This window comes from Capra hircus (assembly GCF_001704415.2).
Source record: "Capra hircus breed San Clemente chromosome X unlocalized genomic scaffold, ASM170441v1, whole genome shotgun sequence".
NCBI lineage: Eukaryota > Metazoa > Chordata > Mammalia > Artiodactyla > Bovidae > Capra > Capra hircus.
In genome coordinates this window covers 36,402,181-36,422,905 of record NW_017189517.1, presented here as the reverse complement: position 1 = coordinate 36,422,905, position 20,725 = coordinate 36,402,181, and positions in this window count along the sequence as shown.

Genomic DNA, 20,725 nt, shown 5'->3' with positions numbered 1-20,725 from the left:
ATTAATATAACCATGATAGCTTTGTTGGTGGTGGTGGTGTTTGCATGGTATTTTTTCCATCCTTTAACTTTCAATCTGTTTGTATCTTTATATGTAAAATGTTTCTGGTAAATAGCATTTAGTTTGTTTATATGAATGTAATTAATAATGCAGTTGCATTTTTATTGTTTTCTGTTTGTTTCATCTGTCCATTGTTTCTTTGCTCCTCTTATCCTGACTTACCTTGGATTAATCACGTTTCTTCTTCTTATGCTATTTTGTTTATATCATTTTCTAGTGTTTTCAGTTGTTATTATAGACATTCAGGGGTGATTTTGCTCCTATGTCTGGAGATACTTTTTGCAGTGTCTGGAGATATTTTTGGTTATCACACTTTGTAGCAGGGTTGCTAGTGGCGTCTACTGGGTAGAGGCTAAAACTCTTAAAGTTAAAAGTCCTGCAGTACACAACAGAACCCCCACAATAAACAGCTACCAGAGAGTGACAGGGTTTAGAATTCTTGCTACAGAGGGTTAGAGATTACATCACGTGTCCTTGATTTATTATTAGTTTACCTTAAATTAGCATGTTGCCACTTTATGACAAATGCAAAAATTATACAACAGTAAAGATCCATTTATCTGCTCCTATTATTTGGTCTCTTATCATATGTTTCACTTCTATATGCATTTGACCACAAGGCACTGATATTATTGTTATCTTAAATAATAAATTTTTATAGATCTTCCTCAACTTATGATGGGGTTCCATACAGATAAGGATATCATAAATTGAAATACCATACGGAAAAAATGCATTTAATACACCTAACCTACTGAAAATCATAGCGTGGCCTCGTCTACCTTTAATGTTTTCAGAACATTTATATTAAATTATAGTTGAGCAAAATCATCTAACACAAAACCTATTTTAGAACAGTGTTGAATATCTCATGTAATATAATGAATACTGTACTGAAAGTGAAAAACAGAATGGCTGTGGGTTCAACTCTCGGCCACTGCTTAGCTTCAGGGGAGAGTATTATCACTACGTCATTTGATCATTGGGATTGATCAATTCTTTTTTTTTCCTGCCTCATTCTCATGCTCCTCTCCTCCTGGGATTTTAATTACACATATATTAAACTGCCCAACAATCTACCATGAATTTATTATGCTTTTTTCCCTCTTCTTTCCACCATTTTTTTCATGTTTAAATCTGAATCATTTCTATTGATTTTTTAAAATTTATTTTTAATTGGAGGATAATTGATTTACAATATAGTGTTGGTTTCTGCCATGCAACAACATGAACCAATCATAAGTATAAATATATGCCCTCCCTCTTGAACCTCCCGCTCACTCCTGCTGCCATCCACCCCTCTAGATTGTCATAGAGCACCGGGTTGAGCTTCCTGTGTTATACAGTAACTTTCTGCTAGCTATCTATTTTACATGTAGCAATGTGTATGTTTCAAAGCTACTTTCTCAATTCGTCCCACCCTCTACTTCTCTCATTGTGTCCACTAGTCTGTATCTCTATTCTTGCCCTGCAAATAGGCTTATCAGTACCATTTTGCTAGATTCCATATATATGTGTTAATACACAATATTTGCTTTTGTTGGACTGATTTTAAGTTCACTATTCCTCTCATCAAGATTGCCAGGAGAAATATCAATAACCTCAGATAGGCAAATGACACCACCCTTATGGCAAAAAGCAAAGTAGAACTAAAGAGCCTCTTGATGAAAGTGAAAGAGGAGAGTGAAAAAGTTGGCTTAAAGCTCAACATTCAGAAAACTAAGATCATGGCATCTGGTCCCATCACTTCATGGCAAATAGATGGGGAAACAATGGAAACAGTGACAGGCTTTATTTTCTTGGCCTCCAAAATCACTGCAGATGGTGACTGAAGCCATGAAATTAAAAGATGCTTGCTCCTTGGAAGAAAAGTTATGACCAAACTAGACAGCAGAGACATTACTTTGTCAACAAAGGTCCAGGCTATGGTTTTCCCAGTAGTCATGTATGGACGTGAGAGAGTTGGAATATAAAGAAAGCTGAGCACAGAAGAATTGATGCTCTTGAACTGTCGTGTTGGAGAAGACTCTTGAGAGTCCCTTGGACTGAAAGGAGATTCAACCAGTACATCCTAAAGGAAATAAGTCCTGAATATTCATTGGAAGGACTGATGCTGAAGCTGAAGCTCCAATACTTTGGCCACCTGATGTGAAGAACTGACTCATTGGAAAAGACCCCGATGCTGGGAAAGATTGAAGGCAGGAGGAGAAGGTGACAACTGAGGATAAGATGGTTGGATGGCATCACTGACTCGATGGACATGAGTTTGAGCAAACTCCAGGAGTTGGTGATGGACAGGGAAGCCTGGCACACTGCAGTCCATGGGGTCGCAAGGAGTTGAACAAGACAGAGTGACTGAACTGATTCCTCTCGTCTGCCTGCTAATAAACCCATTTGAGAAATTACTTGTTTTAATTGACATGATATATAGAAACACAATTTTAAGGTGCTAGTTCAGTGGCATTTAGTACACTCACAATGATGTGATATCACTATCTTTAGTTTCAAAACTTTTTAATCACCTCAAATAAAACTTCATAAATTAGTCACTCCCCATTCTCCTTTTCTCCTAGACCCTAGCAACCACTGATATGTTTTCTGTCTCTATGTACTTATCTATTCTGGGCATTTCAAACATGTATAATCAAATGCTATGATCTTTTGTGTCAGGCTTCTTTCACTTAGCATAATGTTTTCAGGTACAGCCATGTTGTAGCATGTATGAGTGGATGCAACATCCACATTACAGTGGGTCTACTTCTGTTGACTGTTTTTCCTCTTGATATGGGTCACACTGTCCTGTGTCTTTATGTGCCTCATAATTCTCTGTGTGCTCAACATGTGCCTAAAATCACCATAGAGTCTGATGCCAAATTTTGTTTTTCCTCCCAAAGAGAATAAGGTCTTTTCTTTGTCAGGGAAATGAGTAAAGAGCTAATCATCTCAAACCAATTAGGAACTGAGCTAGGTTAGCATTATTGTGGTTATAATTCTGTTTGAGCAAGTGAGTGAAAGTCTCTCAGTCATCTTTGACTCTTTGCAACACCATGGACTATACAGTCCATGGAATTCTCCAAGCTGGAATAATAGAGTGGGTAGCCATTCCCTTCTCCAAGGAATCTTCCCAACCCAAGGATCAAACCCAGGTCTCCTGCATTCCAGGGGGATTCTTTACCATCTGAGCCACCAGAGAAGGCCAATAATACTGGAGTGGGTAGCCAAACCCTTCTTCAGGAGATCTTCCCATGCCAGGAATCAAACTGGGGTCTCTTGCATTGCAGGTGGATTCTTTACCAGCTGAGCTATCAGGGGAGCCCTGCTTAGTTATAATTCTGCCTCAGTTCGGTCACTCAGTCGTGTCTGATTCTTTGTGACCCCATGAACCGCAGCACGCCACGCCTCCCTGTCCATTACCAACTCCCGGAGTTCACTCAAATTCATGTCCAATGAGTCGGTGATGTCATCTAACCATTTCATGCTCTGTCGTCCCCTTTACCTCCTGCCCTCAATCTTTCCCAACATCAGGGTCTTTTCAAATGAGTCAGCTTTTTGCATCAGGTGGCCAAAATACTGGAGTTTCAGCTTCAACATCAGTCCCACCAATGAACACCCAGGACTGATTTCCTTTAGGATGGACTGGTTGGATCTCCTTGCAGTCCAAGGGATTCTCAAGGGTCTTCAACATCACAGTTCAAAAGCATCAATTCTTCGGCGCTCAGCTTTCTTTATAGTCCAACTCTCACATCCATACATGACTACTGGAAAAACCATAGCCTTGACTAGATGGACCTTTGTTGGCAAAGTAATGTCTCTGCTTTTGAATATGCTGTCTAGGTTGGTCATAACTTTCCTTCCAAGGAGTAAGCGTCTTTTAATTTCATGGCTGCAGTCACCATCTGCAGTGGTTTTGGAGTTCAAAAACATAAACTCAGCCACTGTTTCCAATGTTTCCCCATCTATTTGCCATGAAATGATGGGACCAGATGCCATGATCTTCATTTTCTGAATGTTGAGATTTAAGCCAACTTTTTCATTCTCCTCTTTCACTTTCATCAAGAGGCTCTTTAGTTCTTCTTCACTTTCTGCCATAAGGGTGGTGTCATCTGCATATCTGAGTATATTGATATTTCTCCCAGCAATCTTGATTCCAGCTTGTGCTTCATCCAGCCCAGTGTTTCTCATATATGTTAAATATATGTTATATATACATATATATGTACATATACATATATATGTTAAATAAGCAAGGTGACAATAGACAGCCTTGACATACTCCTTTTCCTATTTGGAACCAGTCTGTTGTTCCATGTCCAGTTCTATCTTTTGCTTCCTGACCTGCATATAGGTTTCTCAAGAGGCAGGTCAGGTGACCTGGTATTTCCATCTCTTTCAGAATTTTCCACAGTTTATTGTGATTCACACAGTCAAAGGCATTGACATGTCAATAGAGCAGAAATAGATGTTTTTCTGGAACTCTCTTGCTTTTCCCATGATCCAGTGGATGTTGGCAATTTGATCTCTGGTTCCTCTGTCTTTTCTAAATTCAGCTTGAACATCTGGAAGTTCACAGTTCATGTACTACTGAAGCCTGGCTTGGAGAATTTTGAGCATTACTTTACTAGCATGTGAGATGAGTGCAATTGTGCGGTAGTTTGAGCATTCTTTGGCATTGCCTTTCTTCGGGATTGGAATGAAAACTGATCTTTTCCAGTCCTGTGGCCACTGCTGAGTTTTCCAAATTTGGTGGCATATTGAGTGCAGCACTTTCAAAGCATCATCTTTTAGGATTTGGAATAGCTCAACTGGAATTCCATCACCTCCACTAGCTTTGTTCACAGTGATACTTCCCAAAGTCCACTTGACTTCACATTCCATGATGACTGGCTCTAGGTGAGTGATCACACCATCGTGATTATCTGGATCTTGAAGATCTTTTTTGTACAGTTCTTCTGTGTATTCTTGCCACCTCTTCTTAATATCTTCTGCTTCTGTTAGGTCCCTACCATTTATGTCCTTTATTGAACCCATCTTTGCATGAAATGTTCCCTTGGTATCTCTAATTTTCTTGAAGAGATCTCTAGTCTTTCCTATTCTATTGTTTTCCTCTATTTCTTTGCATTGATCACTGAGGAAGGCTTTCTTATCTCTCCTTGCTATTTTTTTGGAACTCTGCATTCAAATGGGTATTTCTTTCCTCCCTTTGCTTTTCGCTTCTCTTCTTTTCACAGCTATTTGTAAGGCCTCCTCAGACAGCCATTTTGCTTTTTTGCATTTCTTTTCCTTGGAGATGGTCTTGATTCCTGTCTCCTGTACAATGTCACGAAACTCCGTCCATAGTTCATCAGCCACTCTATCAAATCTAGTCCCTATTTCTCACTTCCACTGTATAATCATAAGGGATTTGATTTAGGTCATACCTGAATGGTCTAGTGGTTTTCCCTACTTTCTTCAATTTCAGTCTGAATTTGGCAATAAGGAGTTCATGATCTGAGCCATAGTCAGCCCCTAGTGTTGTTTTTGCTGAATGTATAGAGCTTCTCCTACTTTGGCTGCAAAGAATATAATCAATCTGATTTTGGTGTTGACCATCTGGTAATGTCCATGTGTAGAGTCTTCTCTTGTGTTGTTAGAAGAGCGTGTTTGTGATGATCAGTGTGTTCTCTTGGCAAAACTCTATTAGCCTTTGCCCTGCTTCATCCTGTACTCCAAGGCAAAATTTGCCTGTTACTCCAGGTGTTTCTTGACTTCCTACTTTTGCATTCCAGTCCCCTATAATGAAAAGGACATCTTTATTGGGTGTTAGTTCTAGAAAGTCTTGTAGGTCTTCATAGAACCATTCAAATCCAGCTTCTTCAGCATTACTGGTCGGGGCATAGACTTGGATTACTGTGATATTGAATGGTTTGCCTTGGAAACGAACAGAGATCATTCTGTCATTTTTGAGATTGCATCCAAGTACTGCATTTTGGACTCTTTTGTTGACTATGATGGCTACTCCACTTTTTCTGAGGGATTCCTGCCCACAGTAGTAGATATAATGGTCATCTGAGTTAAATTCACCCATTCCAGTCCATCTTAGTTTGCTGATTCCTAGAATGTCGACGTTCCTTCTTGCTATCTCCTGTTTGACCACTTCCAATTTGCCTTGATTCATAGACCTAACATTCCAGGTTCCTATGCTATATTGCTCCTTACAGCATCAGGCCTCACTTCTATCACCAGTCACATCCACATCTGGGTGTTGTTTTTGCTTTGGCTCCATCCCTTCATTGTATCTGGAGTTATTTCTCCACTGATCTCCAGTAGCATATTGGGCACCTACTGACCTGGGGAGTTCCTCTTTCAGTGTCCTGTCTTTCTGCCTTTTCATACTGTTCTTGGGGTTCTCAAGGCAAGAATACTGAAGTGGTTTGCCATTCCCTCCTCTAGTGGACCACATTCTGTCAGACCTCCCCACCATGACCCCTCCGTTTTGGGTGGCCCCACACAACATGACTTGGTTTCATTGAGTTAGACAAGCTTGGTCCATGTGATCAGACTGGCTAGTTGTCTGTGATTGTGGTTTCAGTCTGTCTGCCCTCTGATGTCCTCTCTCAGTGCCTACCATTTTACTTGGGTTTCTCTTACCTTGGACGTGGCGTATCTCTTCAGGGCTGCTCCAGCAAAGTGCAGCCACTGCTCCTTACCTTGGACGTGGGGTAGCTCCTCTCGGCCGCTCCTGTGCCATCACGCAGCCGCTGTGACAGCTTAATTATAATTAAAAGTCTTAAGAGTAAATTTTTTACTCAGCCTTCCCTTTTGGTAGATTTTCCTCTTTTTTCTACCTAGGCTTTTCTACCTCTGTTCATTTTTCTCCTTTCTTTTTTTCTGCACGTAGCCTGTATGATTTCAACCATTATGTCTTGAAATTACTGATTCTTCCTTCAGCCTGCTCATAAATGCTATTGAACCCCTTTATTGGTTTTAATTTTTCAGCTCCAGATTTACCTTTATAATTTATCCATTTTCATATTATCTATTTGGTGAGACATTGTTCTATCTGTTTCCTTTGTTTCTTTGTGCATTGTTTCCCTTAGCTTTTTGAGCATATTTAAGAGTGGTATTTTATGGACTTCCCTGGCAGTACAGTGGTTAAGACTTCACCTTCCAATGCAGGGGGTATGGGTTCAATCCCTTGTTGGGTAACTAAGATCCCACATGCCTCAAGGACATAAAACCAAAACATAAAAAAGTAGCAATATTGCAACGAATTTAATAAAGACTTTAAAAATGGTCTGCATCAAAAAAATCTTAGTCTTAAAAAAAAGATTGTTATTTTAAAGGCTTTGAGTAGTAAGTCCAATTTCTGGGCTTCCTCAGGGGTAGTTTGTAATATATTTTTCCTGTGGACCCCAGTTTCTTATTTCTTTGCATATCTCATAATTTTTGTTGAAAATTGGATATTTTGGAAAGTATAACATTACAACCCTAAATAATAGATTATCCCTCCTTACCATAATTTGTTGTTGCCATTTGTGATGTGTTAGTTATTTGTATCAGAGAAGGCAATGGAAACCCACTCCAGTACTCTTGCCTGGAAAATCCCATGGATGGAGGAGCCTGGTAGTCTGCAGTCCATGGGGTCGCTAAGAGTCGGACACAACTGAGTGACTTCACTTTCACTTTTCACTTTCATGCACTGGAGAAGGAAATGGCAACCCACTCCAGTGTTCTTGCCTGGAGAATCCCAGGGACAGGGGAGCCTGGTGGGCTGCTATCTATGGGGTCGCACAGAGTCAGACACGACTGAAGCGACTTAGCAGCAGCAGCAGCAGCAGTAGCAGTTATTTATGTAGTGACTTTTCTAAGATATTTTTATAACGACTGTGTTTGTTGTATGTGGTCACTGAAGGCTCTGTTCTGTTAGCTTAGTGATTTCCTTAAATATCTAGAGCAAAAAAGCAAACCAAATAAAAATAGTGCCTTGGTCTTTATAAATTGACTCTAGGTTGGTGTCCTCCTTCAATGCTTAGCAACGGTATTTACAACTCTGCCTTAGTTTTTATTTCCCATTTACACAGAGTAAATATCAGCCAAAGGTGACATCTTAGGGTTTCTGTAGTCTTTTCTGAGCACGTGTTTATTACTGAACATGCATGGTCTTCTAGATCCCTCAGTATATGTAGGAACTTTCAAAGTACTATCCCTCCTCCTGAGTTGTACCTTCTATCCAACCTTGCCTCAAGCAGCTACAGCTACCATACACTTTTAAAATTTTTTTAAATTTTAATTTTTTGGCTGTGCTGGGTCTTTGTTGCTTTTCACGGGCTTTCTCTAGTTGTGATGTGCAGGCTTCTCACTGCAGTGCTTCTCTTGTGGACCACAGGCTCTAGGGCATGCAGGGTTCATTAGTTGTGTCACACAGTCTCAGTAGTTGTGGCATGCAAGCTCAGTAGCAGTGGCACACAGGCTCAGTTGCTCTGTGACGTCTGGAATCCTCCTGGACCAGGGATTGAACCCATGTTCCCTGCATTGGCAGGCAGATTCTTATCCACTGTGCCACCAGGGAAGTTCTACCATATGCTTTTATATGTTTTATAAAATTGCCACTCAAAATAAAAACAACAACGAGATGCTATCTTACACCAGCTAGATTGACAAATATTTTTAAAAAGAAAAAGAATAACAAGTATTGGATTGGCAAGGAAGTGGAGAAACTGGAACACTAGTACCCTGTTCATGGGAATGTAAAATGGTACAGCCACTGAGGAGAACTGTTGGTTCCTCAAAAAGTTAAAAATGAATTATCATATAATTCAGTGATTCATCTTCTGGGAATATATTCCCCAAATTTAAAGCTGAACCTTGAAGAGATATTTGTACACTCATGTTCATAGCAGCAGCAGCATTATTCACAATAGCTAAAAGATGGAAGTGATGCAAATGTCTATTGATGGAAGAATGTATAAGCATAATATGGCATATACATACAATGGAATATTATTTAGTTTTAAAGAAGGAAGGAAATTCTGATGTATGTCAGAACATGGATGAAGCTTGAGGACATTATGCTAAATGAAATAAGCCAGTCATAAAAATGCAAATACTGTATTATTCCACTTGTATGAATTACTTAGGCTTGTCAAATTCATAGAGATATAAATTAGAATGGTGGTTGCCAGCGGTTGTTTGGAGGGAGGAATGGGGAATTACTGTTTATAGAACTTCAGTTTTGCAAAATGAAAAGAGTTCTGGAGATGGATGGTGGTGATGCTCCCCAAAATATGAGTGTGCTGATGGCTCAGACAGTAAAGCGTCTGTCTACAATGTGGGGGACCCAGGTTCGATCCCTGGGTTGGGAAGATCCACTGGAGAAGGAAATGGCAATCCACTCCAGTACCATTGCCTGGAAAATCCCATGGACAGAGGAGCCTGGTAGGCTACAGTCCATGGGGTCACAAAGAGTCAGACACGAGTGAGCGACTTCATTCATTCATTCATTCATTTATTGAATGGCACTGAACCATACACTTAAAAATGATTAAGATAGCATATTTTATGTTATATATATTTTACTACAGTTTTTTTTTTAATTGTGAAAAATCACCACCCAAGCGGTGACTCCAGTCTTGAGAGTTTGGAGGCAGGGGATGGCAAAACACAGGCAAGTCCCTTAGCTGATCTCTTGGTGAGCAATCAGGCAGTCAAAACCCCAAACCACAACTCTTTGAGAAAAAGTTTTGCATTTCTCATTTTGGCACCCATAAGCTCACCATTCCATAATTGTCAGCGAGCTGTTGATTGGGGGCAGGTAGGAAAAATGTCATAACACTCTCTTACTAGAACTCAGCAGCCTCCTTCTTCATCAAGCAACACCCGGGTTGTTCTAAGCTTTCATTGGGGGAAGTAAATATTCTTCTATTTTGCACATGTTACATTTGAGATAGCTTTAGACATTCAGGTAGCCTTATCAGGGATATAAGATATGGATATAAGAATATCCATATAAGATATGGATATAAGAATCTGTAGCTCAATAGACAGGTCTAAGCTGGAAGTAAACAGTAGATATGTGAGTCATAAGCCTATAGATAGTAGTATAAGTCATGAAACTAGTTGAGAGCCTTCAAGGAGAGAAAAAAAGTCAGAAAAGAACAGGTTAGGGAGGGAGACCTGGGGCAGTATAATATTTAAAGAAGCAGAGAATGGGTCATAAAGGAGACAGAGAATTTATCAATGAAGTAGGAAGTAAACCAGGATTGTGGTGTATAGAAGTTAAGACACTAGTGTTTCAGAGGAAAGGGTTCAAGATCATGTCATAGGAAGATTCTGAGCTCACCTCATCACATGGACACAACAAATCTGCAACTGCATATGGATAATTCCTCCAGAAAGGGACCTGAAAACTAAGTAATCAGAGCCTTCACAACAAAGCATCAAAGGACAGCATTGAGATGGACAGAAAAGACAAAGATGTGTTCTTGCCAAGGATAAAAGCACATTATATCCATGGTTGATTCACAATCAGGAGTGATCACAAAAATACATATCATTTGCCAGGGGAGCAAGGGATTTGAGCTCCACACCAGGTACCCCAACTGCTAGATCCTGCCCAAGACAGATGAGCCCCTCAAACATCTGGCTTTGAAAATCAATGAGAACTAGGTCCAGGAAAAAATAAAACTATAGGGAATGGAGAATCCTCTCTTAAAGGCCCCTGTACAGACTCACTCAACAAAAATAAATAAATAAATAAAAACTGCATGGATCCTAAGTAAAGGGGACACATTTACTAATCTTTAAGTATCTTCCAGAAAGACATAAATTAGCTGGGATGCTATGTGGGAAATTGTACATTGGAAGAAGCAATTGATGTGATCTCAGGCTATCTTGCTAATGCCAGTGCTGGTGGACACCATTATGAAGTTTTTCTTTTATACTGTGAGCACAAATGGGCACATCCAGTTAATTATACTGTGAGCACAAATGAGCACATCCAGTTAAGAGCCCCACCCACCCATGCACCTTAGTTAGGCCTCACAGTCAACCAAGTCATATTCATGCCAACCAGTGCATGCAGTAGCCACAGCCAGGTCCTGCAGCCAATCTGGGGGTATCTGTGTCCACCAGTGTACTCTTGCAGCTGCAATCAGGTTTCACAGTAATTCCAGGGACTAACTTCACCCACCTAGAGACTGCAGCAGTAGCTGCATCCTTGCCAAGAAAGGAGAGTGTATTCAGTTCACATAAGAGACCCTACTTCAGTGCCTGGGTCTGGTGGCCAGGTGAAATTGTGCCTCTGAGCTCCATACGACATATCTTAAATAAGGCCACTCCTTCAAGACTGGAAGATACAGCTGATTTACATAATTGTTGTTGCTTAGATGCTAAAGTCATGTCCAACTCTTGTGACCCTAGAGACTGTAACTTACCAGGTTCCTCTGCCCATGGGATTTCCCAGGCAAGAATACTGGAGTGGGTTGCCATTTCCTTCTCCAGGGGATCTTCCCAACCCAGGGATCAAACTCACATCTTCTGAATTGGCAAGTGGATTCTTTACCACTGAGCCACATGAGAAGCCATGATTTACATAATACATAGAAACAAATACAGATAATTAGGCCAAATGAGGAGACAGAGGAATACATTCCAATAGAAAGACCAAGATGAATCTCAAAAAATTGGTTAAATTAAATGGAGAAAAGCAATCTACCTGATATAATTGTTCAAAGTAATGGTCATAAAGATGCTCATCAAATATGGGAGAAGAATAGATGAACACAGTAAGAACTTCAGCAAAGAGATAGAAAATATAAGAAAGTACCAAACAGAAGTTATAACTGAAATGAAAAATACACTGGAGGGGTTCAATAGCAGACTGGATGATGTAGAAGAACCAGTCAGTGAGCTGGAAGACAAGACAATGGAACTCACCCAGATAGAGAAGCAAAAAGAAAAAATAATTTAAAAAAGTAAAGATACATTAAGGGACCTTAGGGGAAACATCAAGAATAACATTCACATTATAGAAATCTCAGAAGGAGAAGAGAGAGATAAAGGGACAAAAAATTATTTGAAGAAACAGTGGCTAATAAATTTCCAAGTCTGGGGAGGGAAACAGACAGTCAGATCCAGGAAGAGCAGAGAACTCAAAATAAGATGAACATAAAGAAACATACACCAAGGTACACTGGAAAAGTTAAGGATAGAGAAGGAATACTAAAATTAGCAAGAGAAAAAATAACTTGTCATGTACAGGGAAACCCCATAAGGCTATCTGCATATTTTTAAGCAGAAACTGTACAGGCTAGAAGGGACTGGCATGACATATTTCAAAGTGCTGAGAGGAAAATTAAAAAAAAAACACTTCCAACCAAGAATTCTCTACCTGGAAAGATTATCATTCAGAATTAAAGAAGAGATCAAGAGTTCCCCAGATAAGCAAAAGTTAAAAGAGTTCATCACCACTAAATTGGCCCTTTATGACATGTTAAAGGGATTTCTTTAAGCTGAAAAAGAAATGACACTAACCAGGAATCATATAATTGTAAAAATCTCACTGGAAATGGTAAATATATAATAAAGGTAGTGGATCAATCATTTATAAAGCAAGCATAAAGGTTAAAAGTCAAAAGCAGTAAAATTAACTAAAATTACAATAATTACTTAAGGTATGAATAAAATAGGGCTTCCCTGGTGATAGCAATGCAGGACTACCTCAAGAAACAAGAAAAGTCTCAAATAAATAATCTAACTTTATAACTAAAGGAACTAGAAGAAGAATAACAAAAGAAGCCCAAAATTAGAAGGAAGGAAATAAAGATCAGAGTGGAAATAAATGAAATATAGACTAAAAAACAAATGTAGAAAAGATCAATGAAACTAAGAGCTTGTTCTTTGAAAAGATTAACAAAATTGACAAACCTTTAGCTAGACTAACCAAGAAAAAAAAAAGAGGACTCAAATACATCAGGAAAGAAAGAGAAGTTACAGTTGATATCACAGAAATACAAAACATGACAAGAGACTACTATAAGCAATTATATGCCAATGTATTGAATAAACTAGAATAAATGGATAAATTCCTAGAAGAATACAGTACTCCAAGACTGAATTATGAAGAAATAGAAAATCTGAATAGATGAATTACTAGTAATGAGATGGAAATAATTATCAGAAAACTTCCAACAAACAAAAACCCAGGACCAGATAGTTTCACTGCTGACTTCTACAAAACATTCAAGTTAAATTTAATACTTATGTTTCTCAAACTCTTCCAAAAAACTGAAGGGGAGAAAAACCTTATAAGCACATTTTGCAAAACCAGCATTATACTGACACCAAAACCAGACAAGAATAACGCACACAAAAAAGAAAATGACAGGCCAACATCCCTGATGAACATATATGCAAAATCCTCAACAAAATATTAGCAAACCAAATCCAGCAGTACTTTAAAAGGATCATATGCCACAATCATGTGGAATTAATTCTAGGGATGCAAGGATGGTTCAACATTTGCAAATCAATCAACATGATATATCCCATTAACAAAATGAAGGATAAAAATAACATAATCATCTCAATAGATGCAGAAAAAGCATTTAACAAAATTAAACATCCATTTATGATAAAAAAAACTCTCAACAAAGTTGTAGGTACAGATGGACTGTAACTCAAAGTAATAAGCACCATATATAATAAAGCAACAGCTAATATCATACTCAATGGTGAAAAGCTGGAAGTTTTCTGAGTTCAGAAACAAGACAAAGAAACTCACTCTGGCTACTTTCATTCAATGTAGTATTGGAAGTTTTAGCCACAGCAATTAGGCAACAAAAATAAATTAAAAGCATCCAAATTGGGAAAGAAGAAATAAAGCTGTCACTATTTGTAGATGACATGATAACTATATGGCGAGGACCCTAAAGATTCCACCAAAACACTGTTAGAACTAATAAATGAATTCAGTAAAGTCACAGGATAAAATATCAATATACAAAAATCTGCAGTATTTCTATATAATAATAATGAACTATCAGAAAGACAAGTGAAGGAAACAATCTTATTTACAATTGCCTTCAGTTCAGTTCAGTTCAGTCGCTTAGTCATGTCCAACTCTTTGAGACCCCGTGAATCGCAGCACGCCAGGCCTCCCTGTCCATCACCAACTTCCGGAGTTCATCCAAACTCATGTCCATTGAGTCGGTGATGTCATCCAGCCATCTCATCCTCTGTCGTCCCCTTCTCCTCCTGCCCCTAGTCCCTCTCAGCATCAGAGTCTTTCCCAATGAGTCAACTCTTCACATGAGGTGGCCAAAGTACTGGAGATTCAGCTTTAGCATCAGTCCTTCCAAAGAACACCCAGGACAGATCTCCTTCAGAATGGACTGACTGGATCTCCTTGCAGTCCAAGGGACTCTCAAGAGTCTTCTCCAATGCCACCATTCAAAAGCATCAATTCTTTGGTGCTCAGCTTTCTTCACAGTCCAACTCTCATATCCATACATGACCACAGGAAAAACCATAGCCTCGAGTAGACAGACCTTAGCAAAGTAATGTCTCTGCTTTTCAATATGCTGTCTAGGTTGGTCATAACTTTCCTTCCAAGGAGAAAGTGTCTTTTAATTTCATGGCTGCAGTCACCATCTGCAGTGATTTTGGAGCCCCCAAAAATGAAGTCTGACACTGTTTCCACTGTTTCCCATGTATTTTCCATGAAGTGATGGGACCAGATGCCATGATCTTCATTTTCTGAATGTTGAGCTTTAAGCCAACTTTTTCACTCTCCTCTTTCACTTTCATCAAGAGGCTTTTTAGTTCCTCTTCACTTTCTGCCATAAAGGTGGTGTCATCTGCATATCTGAGGTTATTGATATTTCTCCTTGTAATCTTGATTCCAGCTTGTACTTCTTCCAGCCCAGTGTTTCTCATGATGTACTCTGCATGTAAGTTAAATAAGCAGGGTGACAATATACAGCCTTGATGTACTCCTTTTCCTATTTGGAACCAGTCTGTTGTTCCATGTCCAGTTCTAACTGTTGCTTCCTGACCTGCATATAGGTATCTCAAGAGGCAGGTCAGGTGGTCTGGTATTCCCATCTCTTTCAGAATTTTCCACAGTTTATTTTGATCCACACAGTCAAAGGCTTTGGCATAGTCAATGATCCAGCAGATGTTGGCAATTTGCATTAAGAAGAATAAAAAACACAGGAAAAGTTTAACCAAGGAGATGAAAGTCCTGTACACTGAAAAGTATAAAACACCAATGAAAGAAATTGAAGAGTCACAAATAAACGGAAAAGATATTTGATTATCACAAACTGGTAGACTTAATATTGTTAAAATGACCATACCACCCAAAACAATCTACAGATTCAATGATATCCCTTTCAAATTTCTAATGGCATGTTTTACAGAACTAGAACAAAAAAATTCTAAAAATTTATATGGAATCACAAAATATCCCAAATAGCTAAAATGTCTTAAGAGGGAAGAATGAAACTGGAGCTATTACTCTCCCTGATTTTAAACTATCCTACAAAATTATAGTAATCAACACAGTATGGTATTGGCACAAAAACACAGACACAGATTAGTGGAACAGAAGTGAGAGATTGGAAATGAACCCACAGGTATGTGAACAATTAATCTGCAACAAAGGATCAAGAAATATACATAGGAGAAATGACAGTCTCTGCCATAGGAAATCTGGACAACCACATGCAAAAGAATTAAACTGAACCACTATCTTACATCATACACAAAAACTAACTCAAAATGGATTAAAGACTTGAATGCAATACATGAGACCATAAAATTCCTAGAAGAAAACATAGATGGTAACTTCACTGACACCAGTCTTAGTAATGTTTCTGTGGATCGGACTCCAAATAAAAAGGAAACAAGCGAAAATAAACAAAGGATTACATTAATCTAAAAAGCTTCTGCACAGTGAAGCAAACCAGCATCAAAATGAAAATGTAACCTAATGAATGGGAGTAGATATTTGCAAATCATATAGCCAATAAAGAGTTAGTATCCAAAAATAATTCATATAACTCAACAACAAAAAAACAACCCAATTAAAAATGGGCAAAGGATCTAAATAGATCATATTCCAAAGACATAGAGATGGCCAACAGGCACATTAAGAGATATTCAATATCACTAATTATTAGGGATATCCAAATCAAAACCAAAATGAGATATCACCTCAGAACTGTTAGAATGGCTATTATTGAAAAGACAAGAAATAAGAAATGTTGGAGAGGATGTGTAGAAAAAGGAACATTTGTATACTCTTTGTGGGACTGTAAATTGGTACAGTCACTAAGGAAAACTATATGGAGGTTCTTCAAATACTTATGAATATATTCCACTTCTGAGTGGAATGAAAACATGAAAACAGTAATTAAAAAAGATAAATGCACCCCTGTGTTCACTGAAGCATTATTTACAATAGCCAAGATATGGTAACAACCTAAGTGTCCATCAATGGAAGAATGGTTAAGGAAGATGTAGTATATACACAGAATGGAACATTAGCCAGCTACAAAAAAGACATCCTGCCATTTGTGACAATGTGGGTGGACCTTGAAGATCTTATGCTAAGTGAAGTAAGTCAGATGGAGAAACACAAATACTGTATGATTTCATTCATATGTGTAATCTAAAGAAAGGATACAAATGAACAAACAAAATAAAACAAAAATTCATAGATGAGATTAGTGGGAATCTATCTAATCTCAGAGGGGAAGGGGCCTGGAGGGGTGAGTGAAACTGAAGGAAGTCAACTGTATGGTGGTGGATGGTAACTAGACTCGTGGTGATCATTTTGTAGTATATACAGATATCAAATTATAATGCTGTATACCTGAATATATTTTTAAAAAAGAGAATAGAGTGTTTCAAGAAAGAGGGAGTGGTAAACTGCATTGGATGTAGATGAGCAGTTGAGATGAGGACATAAATTACCACTGATTTGGCAAGATGGATGGGAGAGGTGTTACCAAAGAACTAGTAAAGAATGGTGTGTTACCGAAGCAAATTTAGGGGAAAATGAAAGTGGAGACAATGACTTTATAGAGAACTTCAAGAAATTGTGCTGAGTGGAATAGAGAAAAGGAGCAATAGCTTGGTTGTAATTTTTAAAAAATAAATGGGACATAATATACCATATATATATATATGCTGATGGAAATAATAGACTGGTGAGACAGAGAGTATAAATACATGTGTTAAGCCTTGAGAAGTGAGCTTCCCCAGTGGCTCAGTGGTAAAGAATCTACCTGCAATGCAGGAGACATGGGATCTATCCCTGGGTAGGGAAGATCCCCTGGAGGAGGGCATGGCAACCCACTCCAGTATACTTGCCTGGAGAATCCCATGGACAGAGGGGGCCTGGTGGGCTACAGTTCCTAGGGTCTCAAAGAGTCAGACATGACTGAAGCGACTGAGCACACATGCACATAAGACTTGAGAAATGAGAGAACTGGAATCCAAAGTACAAACAAAGGGGATGTAAATAATAATCTTTCATTTATTGAACTCACAGTATGTACCAGATACTATTCCAATACCTTATAGGTATTCACGTAGTCCTCAAAACAACCCTATGGGGTAGATACTATTATTGTTGTTGTTAAGTTGCTAAGTTGTGTCTGACTCTTTTGTGACCCCATGGACTGTAGCCCAACAGGCTCTTCTGTCCATGGGATTTCCCAGGCAAGAATACTGGAGTGGGTTGCCATTTCCTTCTCCAAGATATTATTATTACCAATATTAATTTTAAAAATAAAAAACTAAGGCATAGCAAGATTAACTTGTTCAAAGCCACACGGCCAGTAAATTATAGTCAGTATTTGAACATGGCATTAGATTCCACACTCTTAACTACACTGTTGTACAGTGAATGGAGGATGCTAGAATGTAGGCACAAATATAAGTAGACAGTAAATTTGGTGATAAAAAGATGAAGCCATCATCTGATTGCTTTTATTTACACAATGAAATAAGAAACAAAGGTCCACATCAATATATATAGAACAGTCTCATTCCTTTTAATGCCAACATGATACTTTATCATACGGTTGTGCCACAATTTAATTACTTAACTAATAAGTCCCCTATCAAGGAACTTTTGTTTGCAGATTTTTGTTATTACAATGCTGCAACAAATATTCTTGTGTATATTCAGTTCAGTCACTCAGTCCTGTCTGACTCTTTGTGAGCCCATGGACAGCAGTACTCCAGGCTTCCCTGTCCATCACCAACTCCTGGAGCTTGCTCAAACTCATGTCCATCGAGTTGGTGATGCCATCCAACCATCTCATCCTCTTTCGGCTCCTTTTCCTCCGGCCTTCAATCTTTCCCAGCATCAGAGTCTTTTCCAATGAGTCAGTTCTTTGCATCAGGTGGCCAAAGTATTGGAGCTTCAGCATCAGTCCTTCCAATGAATATTCAGGACTGATTTCCATTAGGATGGACTGGTTGGATCTCCTTGCTGTCCAAGGGACTCTCAAGAGTCTTCTCCAACACCACAGCTCAAAAGCATCAATTCTTTGGCCCTCAGCTTTCTTTACGGTCCAACTCTGACATTCATACATGACTACTGGAAAAACTATAGCTTTGTTAGTAAAGCAATGTCTCTGCTTTATAATATGATGTTTAGGTTTGTCAAAGCTTTTCTTCCAAGGAGCAAATGTCTTTTAATTTCACTGCAGTCACTGCACAGTGATTTTGGAGCCCCAAAAAATAAAGTCTGTCCCTGTTTCTACTGTTTCCCCATCTATTTGCCATGAAGTGATGAGACCAGATGCCATGACCTTAATTTTTTTAATGCTGAGTTTTAAGCCAACTTTTTCACTCTCCTCTTTCACTTTATCAAGAGGCTCTTTAGTTCCTTTTCACTTTATGCCATAAGGGTGGTGTCATCTGCATATCTGAAGTTATTGATATTTCTCCCTGCAATCTTGATTCCAGTTTGTGCTTCATCCAGTCTGGCATTTCACAATATGTACTCTGCATATAAGTTAAATAAGGAAGGTGACAATATACATCCTTAAGGTACTCCTTTCCCAATTTGGAACCAGTTCGTTGTTCCATGTCCAGTTCTAACTGTTGCTTCTTGACCTGCATACAGATTTCTCAGGAGGCAGGTAAGGTGGTCTAGTATTTCCATCTCTTTAATAATTTTCCACAATTTGTTGTGATCCACACAAAGGCTTTAGCATAGTCAATGAAGCAGTAGATGTTCTTATGGAACTCTCTTGCTTTTTCTATGATCCGAGGGATGTTTGCAATTTGATCTCTGGTTCCTCTGCCTTTTCTAAATCCAGCTTTAACATCTGAAGCTCTTGGGTCATGTACTATTGAAGTCTAGCTTGGAGAATTTTGAGCATTACTTTGCTAGCATATGAGATGAGTGCAGTTTTTTGGTAGTTTGAACATTCTTGTGTGTGTGTGTGTGTGTGTATATATATATATATATATATATATATAATATTTGAACATATTTATAAGTATTTATGTATAATGGACTTCTAGAATTAGATTTTCTAGATCTTCACAATTAAAATTTTAAAAGATATTGCCAATTGTCCTCTGAAAAGATTATGCTTATTTATACATCCATCCAATGTATATGAGTGTCTATTTTCCATATCCTTGGAAACATATAATGTTATCAATCTTTACAATATTGACTTTCTGAAGGTTGTAGAAACAGAACACATAGTGTGCAGATCTTGGTTTCTAAATACCACTTTTTTTCCAATAAAAGAAACTAGGGAACCATATAGAAATGTTTGATTCTAGTACTGGGTTGGGAATACACAAGATGAACCTGGAAAATCTTATAGTGCCAGAAAATAAAGTAGTCAAAAAATGGAGACATCAAAATAATGTAGAAGCTCCCAATGGCCAAAGCTGGAACAATTTGAACAACGAAACAATGATAGCATTAGGTTATAAGTCATAAAATAAACATCCATTAGTCTACACTGCTATAAGTAAATATGTGAATAAATGGGCAAGGAGGGTCATCTTCCTCATAGAATTTCTTTTTTTTTTTAGAATTTCAATTAATAAAAACAGATGAAATAGGAGAAATAGAAAATCACCATTAGATAAACACCACAGTAGTTAATTGTCATTATAAGAATCACTGATGAAAGCTAAACTTAGTGGGCAAAAGTATGATGATGAAAGGTTGTTGCTGAATGAAAAGACGCTGGGATTCTTGGCCTCCGGAGGAGAAGAATTCAATCCAGGGCCAGAGATGAGGCTTGATCGCTCAGAGCTTTTGTGTAATAAAGTTTTATTAAAGTATAAAGGAGATAGAGAAAGCTTCTGACATAGGCATCAGAAGGGGGCAGAAAGAGTACCCCCTTGCTAGTCTTCAGCTGGATGTTATATAGTCACTAGCAGTCTGTTAATGAAAGAAAGGAATGTCTTAAAATTCAGAATGGCACCAGGCCCCTCACCCATAAGATGCATTTTGGGATAATCTTGGCACCAAAAGGTTCATCCTGGGCCATAAAATGATTAACTTGAATCTTGTAGAAGGGCAGATCACCATACAAATAGTTTTGTTTACAAAGATTAGGGGAACAATATCTGAGTATAACATACTGGTTTGTCAAGTAGGTTCTGAGCCATTAGGTGGAACCAACTTGAAGACAGA